The following is an 11,476-nucleotide window of genomic DNA, read 5'->3' as shown; positions in this document are numbered from 1 at the left end:
TTTTTTTTGTCATAAATCCTTAACTTTTCGAAGAAACTTGAAGAGATCAAAAAGTTAGTAAATGAATGGGGTTTTTTAGACATATTTTTTAAAAGGAAAAAATTTTATCGAAAAAAAAATTATAAGAAAAAATGTCATAGGGGTTGATTATTTCAACCCCTTACAAAAATAGTTCAGGGTTGAAAAAAATTCAAAAAGTGTAGTTTTATTGACAGATAATGTTCACCAAGTTTGGTTTCTTTAGCTTGATGTACATGGAAGATAAAAAAGAAAAATAATTTTTTTTTGTAATTTTAGGAGGGGCGTAACTTTTCAGGGAAGGGTTTTTTCAAAAAATTTTATACCAAAGACCTCTATTAATTTTCATCGGAGAATCGCCCCTTGAATTTTTGCGGTGTTATTTAGATACATCCTATATAAACACTTTTCAACAAGATACAATTTTAAATTGAATTTGAAAGCATTTACACTTTTAATATTTTTTATATTTCCCGGAAGATTGTTGAGCACTTTGGCACCAATCCGGCTTGGAGCTATAAAAGTAATATTTACTCTAGAATAAGGGATACGCAAATCATTCTTTATTCTAGTGTTTATGTTATGGACGTCACAGTTAGCTAAAAACTTACGATTTATTATTAAATACAAACAAACATATATCAAACACATAAAGGCCAACAAGTGTTAAGAGTTTATATCTACCAAATAGTTCCCGACATGAATGTGTACTAGGGACATCGGCAATGCATCGCAATATCCTCTTTTGCGCCACAAAAACATCACGTGAGAGAGTGGAGTCACCCCAAAAGGCAATTCCATACCTTAGTCGGCTTTCAACTTGCGCATAATACAGTTTCAGTAAATGGTCAGTTCCAATTACATTTCTAATGTTATAAAAAAGATAATAAACAGATCCGAGTTTAGATGTTAAAAATTCACAATGTCTCTTCCAGTTTAAATGCGAGTCCAGATATAAACCCAGAAACTTACAGCAAGTATCATGAATATGAAACTTAGTATCACTGTTAACACAAAGTTCAAGATCACCAAGTGGTTTCTGCGAGGTGTTTGCGTTTAAGGTTATTCTCACATTTATCAGAAATTACAAGATGTATCGTCTGCATAAAGAGCAAAATATGCCTCACCGGTCAATTCAACAATGTTGTTAATATATAATAGAAAAAAAGGACCGAGACCAAAACTGAGCCCTGTGGAACGCCCATGCCTATTTCAGCTATCTCCGAGCTATATGTTGGCATAATATGATTACTCAAATGGTTAACGCTCACATATTGACTTCGCTTCTTAAGAAAAGTTGTCACCCACTCCAGAGGCCGGCCCCTGATACCGTAGTTATATAACATGCGGATTAAAATATTATGATCAACACAATTGAATGCCCTGCTGAGATCACAGAAGATCCCAACAGGGCACTCACCATCATCTGTGAACTCAATCAGCTGATCTATAAAACTATGAATAGCAGTAGAAGTACCTTTTTTAGAGCGGAAACCATGTTGATGATCTATAAAGATATTAAATTTGTTGGTAAAATTCAACAATCTGTCCGAAAAGCATGCTCAAAAATTTTAGAAAACTCACTAGTAATAGTAATAAGCCTGTAGTTGGCTAGAAAACGAGAATCATTCTTCTTTAAGATTGGAATAACTTGTCCAGTTTTAAGACAAGATGGAAACTTCCCCTCCGAAAATGAGAGATTAACTAAATATGTTCAGGGTTCTAAAATCAGCTGTAAGTGGTGTTTAATTATGGACAGAGGGACATTGTCGGGACCTGCGCACATTTTACTCTTTAATTTGGAATTTAATAATTTAAGCAACTCATTAGGTACAAAAGGATCTAGATATATCGAATTACAGTTATATTTGATATTATTTTCTATGGGAATATTACTAGATGAAAGAACTTATTTCCTGACTCCTAAAGGCGCATCAATAAAATAACTATTAAATTGAGAAGCCACCGGATTAGGATTTTCAATTTCCTCATTATTATGCAAAATATTAAAATTATTAAATGCGTTACACCGATTTGTTAATGTATTCAATATATCCCATGATGTTTTGGTAGGGTTATCTGATCTGTCAATTTTATTTTGAAAGTACTCCTGCTTTTTCTTATTTATTAAAATAAAATGTGTTTTATTTGCATTATTATATGCCAGAGAAAGATCTGGATAAGTATTCTTCAGTATGAATAAATCCCTCATATTTCTGCTGGACAATACTACATCATTGTCAACCCAATTATTTTTAAAATTCGTTTTAAATCGTTTTACCGGAAAACAGTCATCAGTGCTCTAAAAACTTCGAGAGAAAAAACTGAAAATCCTCATCATCGTCAACGATCGAGTACAGGCTATCCCAATTCGTTGAAACTGATGCGCCTGCAAAATTAGATACAGAGTCGGAAAGTCCCCGTGGTTCATCGGCCGTTACGTGAGAGCGATAAGTAGTCATAGAAATCCGTGCGATAGAGAAAGATGGGGGATTTTGATAATATTTTATCTGCAGTTTGTCCTATTGCTAATGATGCTGTTTGTCTTGGAGATTTTAATGTAGATTTGTTTAATGTTCACAATCCGTTAGAACCTTGTTTCAGTTCTTACAACTTTTCTCAGATTATTATTAATGAGGCCACTAGAATTACTTGTAACTCTAGTACTTTAATTTATCCTGTGTTTATTACTAATACTAACATTGTTGAATCTTTTGGAACAATTGCTGCTGATCGTAAATCTGATCATAGAATGGTATTTTGTAACTTAAAATTTACTAATAATAAAATATTGCCTAAAATTATTTCATACCCTTGCTATAAGCACTTTAATTTGAACGATTTTTTAAATGATTTGTACAATGTCTCTTGGTTAGAAATGATTTATGAAAATAGTCTTGATAAAAAGATTTCGATTTTTAATAAATTTTGACAAACATGCTCCTATAAGAAAAGTAAGGGTTACTAAACCTCGAGCTCCTTGGTTCACTCCTAATGTAAAATTAATCATGATTGGTTACAATACAAAAATTTACGAAATTACTGTGTCTCTATGGTACGACAAGAAAAGAGGATACCTGGAATTTATTGCTTCTCAAAAAAATAGTAAACGGACTTGGAAAGCTCTTGACTCTCTCAATATTCGATCTCAGATGGCTAACCCTAATGAAATTAATGACTTTTTTGCTTCATTTTTGCGTAATATCTCTAATAATTGTGATGACCAAATTAATTTTTATGACAATTCCAAATTTGCTTTGGCTACTGTTGATGAAATTCACACCATTCTTAATAGTATCAAAACGGATGCATTTGGTGTTGATAACATATCTCCCACTGTGAAACCGACTTTTAATATTAATAATTCTTAGTTCACAGCAAATTTATTCGAGTCAAGTCTCGTTGAGTTATGACAAATGTAACCTCACTTAATTCAGACAATGAATTCTGACAAAATTTCTAATGAACGGCGGAAGTAAAACAGCCTGCATATTCTGTCGCAATGTTAACTACAGATTTTTGTCGTAATCTGCAAGTGAATTTAGTGCAGTTATCTACATTTTCCACAATTGGCCAGATTTTCGACAAATAAGTATCGATGTTGTTACAATTGGTTGCTGATTAAATAAATAGTTTATATCTTCTAGATATTAAATTATATTTTAAGTTTACTCTAAGTATCTAGGTAATCTATATTGATGAATATTGGTAAGTAATTTAACAAGTAGTTATTTAGTTTATTCAAACTGATTAATAATGGAAATTGATTTTTACCAACCCATCGAACTTGAAAAACCAATAACACCGGTACACACAAAAAATTAGAGTGCGAAGATGCAGACTCCAGTAACACTACTCATTTTGATGCAAATAATAATCAATAAAACACATTCTTAGTCAAAGTTTGGCTACTAATATTTAGGGTTGGGCATTTTAGTAAATAGAATATCGGACACACAAAAACACCCAAACTCAAAAAATCTGACATATAATTTTCAACGTATTTTGATGAGCTTAAAACGATACCGTAGTCAGAATTTATGCTCGACTGGCCAGTATATTGTAAAATGTATATTTAGGGTGAAAATGGACCCAAAAATCGCTCAATTTCGTCAAAGAAGGAGTCTTCGCTTTGCTCATACTAACGATATTATGGTTAATCTTTGTTTCTAAAGTCTCTTACTCTTTCGTTTTTAAACAATCTGCTAAGAGGATATCTTTTTCTTTTTTTTTCGTCTTTAGTTTCCAGTATATCCCGTTTCAGATTCCAACAAAAGTCAGCTAACGTATTTACATTTCATCTTCCTTAAAATCGCTTTTCCATTTCTTTGAGGTCCTGATGAAACCTTTCGCCTTGTTCTTCGACAAAGTTCCCAAGGTTGCCTGGAAAGTAATCGAGGTTGTGAATCGAGGAAATTTCATGAAAGAGTTCTTAAGCAGCCATGACTCTTAAAGTTGTTGAATACTTTTTTTAACTATTTCTTCGAATTTTTCACTTTTGTTATTCTCAAGAAAATTTCTACACACAATTATAATTGTTTCATTGAGTGTATACTAAATAAAAAGATGCTTGATTAAGTTTTAAATAAGTGTATAAAAATGTATTTTCAAATCCAGTATTTCGACAAAAAAGTAAATTGGAAGGAATATGCTTTCTGTGTCAATTTAGTTCATCAGATTTAGATGCGTTGTCTATGAAGATTCTGTAATATTCTACTGAACGGTCAGAGTAAAACATGCTTATTCAGGTTTTAACACCGTATGGACGAAATAAGTTGCTGTTGCAATAAATACACAACCACACAGTAGCTATCGCCCGAGACCGCTTCTGGAATAGGCCAGCAGTTTTAAATGTCAGAATTGCCGATAGAAACCAACACCAGCAGAATTTTAGGAAGAATCAAATGCAGCGGCCCGCATTCCTACGCGGATCCTAACAACATATAAACAACACTTATCAATATCTGTTTTTTGCGTTTTTACGTTTTTTTACGTACTGTTTTTACTTAAACGTATTATGTAGGTATTGACAAAAATGTTTTAAAGAATCAATATCTATTTAGTCTCATATGATATTCTACAGCGTTGTCACAGTTATGTTGTTTAATCATAATTTGGTTAATTAGCTACTATTTTAATTTTTTGGTATTGAATTACTGCAGAAAATATATTTCTAAATAAACAAATTTCGTAATGATATTTTAAACAGCTTGTAATATATATATTTTTTTTAATATTCGATGATGATAAATTTATTTAATATACAAGGTGGGTTGTTTGTATTTTGACACCCACTTATAGGTTTAATAATTAAAGATAGAAAAAAAACTTATTGAAATAACAAACAACGATTTTTATAACTAACCTTTAAAACAACATATGGAGAATACCAAAAAACGAAATAACATAACCTAACATACCTACCAATTTTTACAAGTCTTCAAAATGCAAGTAATTGTGATGATACAGTTGAAAATATGCTTTAATTTACTATTTATTGCGTTAAAAACAAATTCAGAATTATCATCTTGCATTTTTTCTTTCAATACTTATCAATTTTGAGGTCTTTAATAATATATTTTGTTGAAATGTCCCTACAAAAATTTGTCTAAGGGACTGAGATCGGGGCAGTTTTCTGGCCACCTAATGTTTGTAATAAAAAATTTTACAGTGTTCGTTGACGAGATTCTTCCTCCAAAATAAATTTGCCGATATTCCTGAAGAACTTTTGCACATTATTGTTATTTGAATAATACAGTTTAATTATGTTTTATTTTTCATCATCAGAATAATCCATTTTAATTTTTTTAAGGGTAGAGGTAAAGCGCGTGGCCTTTTTAGCCTTCGTCATCGAGCTAAAACATCACGACGTATAAGAAAACAAAAACTGTTTTTCCTCGTAACTCGGAAATGGTTGGAAATATACACAAATCTCCTATTGGTTCTGAGTAGAGCACTCGATGGGTGAGGCAGAAAGAAAAAAAAAACAGTTTTTGCGTGTACCTCGGAAGTGACTCGAAATATCAAAAAATCTCCCATGATCGGTGATCGAGTGAAAAAGGTCCGAAATCCGCATGTCGAAAAGAAAATTCGGGACCAACGGTGTGTGACATCATAGAATAAAAAAGTGGTTATAACTCGGAAAAAATGAATCGAAAAAATAATTTAAAAAATCTCCCCAAACCCCAGGCTCTGATTGTCCCTTCTGGGTTGAATGCAAAAGGTCCGAAGTCGGTATGTCGAAAATAAATTTCGAAAACAAGAGATGTGTGAGGTGATACAGTAAAAAAGGTCTTATAACTCGAGAAAGGTTGAATGAATAATTTAAAAAATCTCCCCACTCCCCACTGTCCGTTCTGCGTTGTTTGTAAAAGGTCCGAAGTCCGTATGTCGAAAAACAAAAAAAGTTAATCAAAAATTGCAACAGCAATAGCGAACGCATTATCTTACCTCTGTAAAGGATTGACGATTTGTTATAATTTTTTAATAAATTTCATATTCAACCACTCCTTGAAGTTCCAGCAATTTTATACAGGGTGGTCCGTAAGTAATGGTCCATAGAAACATACTAGATTTTTTACTTCAAAATATTACGATTGGAGCCAATATGCCTTAATAAAATGTTGATAACAAAAAAGATACAGGGTGTCAAAGTTGGAAATTAAAAATTGAATTTTCGTAATAATTATAATATTTTTGAGTCTATGAACGTGAAAATTTAGGGGAAGATGTTTTGTATACGAGAAATCATAATTTGTTATCTATTTCGATGTATCTTCTAGAAAAAGAGGGCGCCATACGCCGTGTTTATGACGTAAATACGAGCATAATTTTTTTATCCACAACGTTAACGCTTCTTTTTTTTTAAAATGGCATACTTGTCATTAGCTCTAGAAATTGTCCGTTTTCAAGAAAAACGCATTTCAACAATCTGCTGCATGTTTCATTACAGGAAATTTTATCGTAGTGTGCGCTAATGAAAACATTAATTTTGACAATTAAACATTATCCCTTTGTACACATTAAAATACAAATTATCAAGTTGATAAATTTTATTTACAAAACCAGTTAAAGGAGAAATTTAATTAAACAAAACTATGATTTTATCAAGCGTTTAACAAGTAAAAAACTGAATATGTACCTAAGGAAAAATAGGAAATGTTTCAAAGTAAATTTTCAATATGTCCACCATTCACCTCGATGCACTTGTCCATACGATTTATGAAAGATCGTCTAATATTAAATAATACCATTGGATCAAAAAAAGTTGAGGCATTACTAATTTCTTGCCAAAGTTGGACGCGAGTATTTATAGTGTTTTTATAAACAATTTCCTTCATTGTGCCCCATACACCAAAATCTAAAGGGTTGAAGTCTGGACTACGTGGCGGCCAAGGAAATATACTACCACGGCCAATCCAACGTTCAGGAAAGTGTTGGTTTAGATATGTTCTTACTTGATGAGTAAAATGTGGCGGAGCGCCATCTTGCATGAACCACATATTTTGCCTCAAATTCAGTGGTAACGCATCCAATAGATCAACAAAGCTATTTTCTAAAAAATTTAAATAACTTGTACCATTTAAATTTCCTGGCAACTCATATGGACCTAGAAAATGGTTTCCAATGATCCCACACCAAACATTAATCTTAAATTCATGTTGAAAGTGCCGTTCTCGAGTTACATGAGGATTTTGAACTTCCCAACAATGCTTATTTCTTAAATTGAAAATACCTCGGCGAGTAAATGTCGCTTCATCTGTAAACAATATTCTGTTGACAAATGTATAGTCAGTATTCTGCTTGTTCCGAATATCACTTGCAAATTGATATCTTGAAGGAAGATCGACAGGTAATAAATTTTGAACTGGTGTAAAATGATATGGATGATATTTTTCTTCATGTAATGTCTTTAAAATTGATGTTTTATTAATTCCCGTGGCTGCAGCTAATCGTCTTGAACTAGTTTGTGGATCATCTGCAATGCGAATTAGTATTTCGTCTTCCTGGTCAGGCGTAATCATTTTTGGTCGACCTAAATTATCACGTTTAGGACGAAATGAACCACTTTCGCCTAAGTTTCTGAATAGATTTTGAAACAGTCGTTTACCAGGTTGCAATCTGTTTGGAAATCTTCGGCAATATTCACGTTGCGCAGCACGTCCATTGAAATTTTGTTGACAATAAACAACCGTCATATCTCTCATTTCCAAATTCGAGAAATTATTATGTCTCGGCATAATTCGTTATTTTCTTTTAAATACTTAATTGATTTTTACCAAAAATTAATAAATACAATTTGAAATAATTGCTAACTGTCACAATGATTTTTTCTAATTGTCAAAACTGTCTTGGCATTGTCGCACACTACGATAAAATTTCCTGTAATGAAACATGCAGCAGATTGTTGAAATGCGTTTTTCTTGAAAACGGACAATTTCTAGAGCTAATGACAAGTATACCATTTTTTCACGAAAATAATGTAGGTTTAAGATTTTTAAAAAAAAGAAGCGTTAACGTTGTGGATAAAAAAATTATGCTCGTATTTACGTCATAAACACGGCGTATGTGGCGCCCTCTAGAAGATACATCGAAATAGATAACAAATTATGATTTCTCGTATACAGAAACATCTACCCCTAAATTTTCACGTTCATATACTCACAAATATTATAATTATTACGAAAATTCAATTTTTAATTTCCAACTTTGACACCCTGTATCTTTTTTGTTATCAACATTTTATTAAGGCATGTTGGCTCCAATCGTAATATTTTGATCTAAAAAATCTAGTATGTCTCTATAGACCATTACTTATGGACCACCCTGTATATGAGCACTACCAATGACATCCATGACATGACACACTTATATCAATAATTATTTTACCTATCTAGAGAAATCAATAATAAGAGAGCAGTAGGTACCTATCTAAGGATACACAACCTGTATAATGCAATTTTTTAAACATAGATGTTAATATAGTACCAAATTGGAAGTCGACGCACAAATTTCGACACATTAATTTCATGTTTTTAAGTTCTCCCATTCCAAGGTGATATAAAATAAATAATTAATTATGTAAATCCATAATTTTAATTCTAACTTAATTTATTTTATTTGGCATTTAACACAAATGTCATTTCCAAACAAAGATAAGTTCTATATAATTTTTCAATTACATAATTAAATGCATTAAATTTATTTGGCAGTTATTATTTGGCAACAAAGCCTAAAAGCCTGCATCCTTTTCGGGTTGTCAATTTGCAGCATTTCGCACGCAGTCTGCAGGGATAAGCTATATTGTCTGTGATTTGGCCAACAGCATATTTTAATTATTTATGTCCTCAAACAATTTTATTACATTGATGGTAAATTTCGTTTTGTTCCCTTTCAAAAGGTCTCCAAAATGCCATGTTGAAATAACATTAGTAAACAAAATTTCCCTCTTATTTCTCCGTTTTCCAGTTGTAATATGAATGATTATTAGCAGGTGCCTATAATAAATTAAAATTACCTGAATTTCACCAAATTCCGCATTGCTGCATTGCACTGCTAGGCCATTTGTTGAAAATTGAATTTATGGCCAGGTAGCTCAGTGCGGCTGTGTTTGTGCCGCGTTAGCCCGCGCGCTCATTCTTCAACTGGTTGACCAGACCTGTATATGGGTATGACCAAATAAATATAGGAACAAGTTTTTCAAATATTTCAATGCCGAGTTGCTGCGTCAGCGACCGAACGTGGTACATACAGTCAACCTCTTAGTTCTTAAATTGAGATCGGAAAGATTATACCTAGTGAAGAAGTTGAAAAAATGATTTAACTAATTACAGGCAAAAATCCTTTGGATTGTTATACAGAAAATTTTCTCGCCATTGAATTCTTTGAAAATTCGATACTTTTTTTTGTTCGAAAAATAGCTTACTTTCGAGTTCCTTTTTAAATTTAATATTACCTTATTACACAACAGAATAAATCGAAAATAACTAAAAACTGTTCGTTGCTCAGAAAATATTTACAGGAATCTTTTATTCGTAATACGATTTAGAAAACATATACCTAGTCATTAAAAGTAAAAAAAGATCGTGGATATAGAGAATATCTTTTTTCTTCAAGCGTATAATAATACTTATATTATATAGTGCAACACCTCCTTTAGAAGCAGCCTATTGTTTAACTAGTACAAATATTTTTCATTTTTTAACTAGTAAAAAAATGTAACAATGTGTAGGTAAGTATCCTAGCAACGAATTAAAGATTCAAGAAGCTTTGACGTTTCATTAAGTGTCAGTTGAAATTTGATGTCGCGTCGGGTCGTTTTTAAAATGTCTGAAGAAATGCAGTGCACACCACCAGAATTACTGGAAATTGCAAATACATCAGTGGCAACACTTATACCAACAAAGTCGAGAAAAATTTATGAAAATGCTTATGATAAATTCATAAATTGGGCAAAAGAAAATAATGCACATATTTATTCAGAAAATGTGATGATAGCATATTTTACAAGATTATCCAGAACACTGAAAAGTTCAACTTTATGGGCGCAATATTCAATGGTAAAATCTAAATTAAACATAGAACACAATGTAAATATTGAGAAATATTCAAAATTAATTACATTTTTGAAACGACAAGGTGAAAATTATAAACCAAAAAAGTCGAAAGTTTTGTCTAAAAAAGAATTTGACGAATTCCTGAATAAAGCACCTGATGATAAATATTTAGCAACCAAGGTATGTACTTTTTAAATTATAGGTAGATATATATTTAACCTTTTTATATTTGTAATACAAAATTTTGTTATAATTTGTAAACTTCAAGTTATTTTATAGTATCCATTACGAGAATAATAAACAATTTTCGGAAATAAAGATAGCTCATTGGAAGAATGTTGTAAAAACTCATAAATATAGATGTCTTAAAATTACGTCATGTTTTAGAATTTCCTTGCATTTTCCAACTTTTTTTATTGTTACAAAATTAATAATTCTATATTTTTTAGGTTGCACTAATATTTGGAGTCACAGGAGCTTGTAGATGCGATGAACTCATTCAAGTAAAAGTTAATGATGTAAAAGATTTGGGAAATATAATATTAGTAAATATTCCCAATACAAAAACTAAAAAACATCGTTCATTTACCATAATTGGAGAGTTTTATTTAAATTTATACAGAAAATATGCTACTCTTCGGCCAAAAGACATAACTTTTGATAGATTTTTTATTAAATATCAAAATGGCCATTGTCATCGTGTTGTAATGGGCATACATAAAATTTCAAAAGTGCCAAAAGATGTTGCATCATTTTTAAGGTTGCCAAATCCACATGAATATACGGGGCATTGCCTTAGAAGAACCTCGGCAACTATCTTAGTTGATAATGGTGGAGACATTACAACCCTAAAGCGACATGGTGGATGGAAATCTACCAGCGTCGCTGAAGGATACATTGAA

Source organism: Anoplophora glabripennis, unplaced genomic scaffold (genome assembly GCF_000390285.2).
Source record: "Anoplophora glabripennis isolate ALB-LARVAE unplaced genomic scaffold, Agla_2.0 scaffold295, whole genome shotgun sequence".
In the NCBI taxonomy this organism is placed as follows: Eukaryota; Metazoa; Arthropoda; class Insecta; order Coleoptera; family Cerambycidae; genus Anoplophora; species Anoplophora glabripennis.
The sequence above is the reverse complement of the archived record's forward strand: the minus strand, read 5'-3'. Positions refer to the sequence as shown.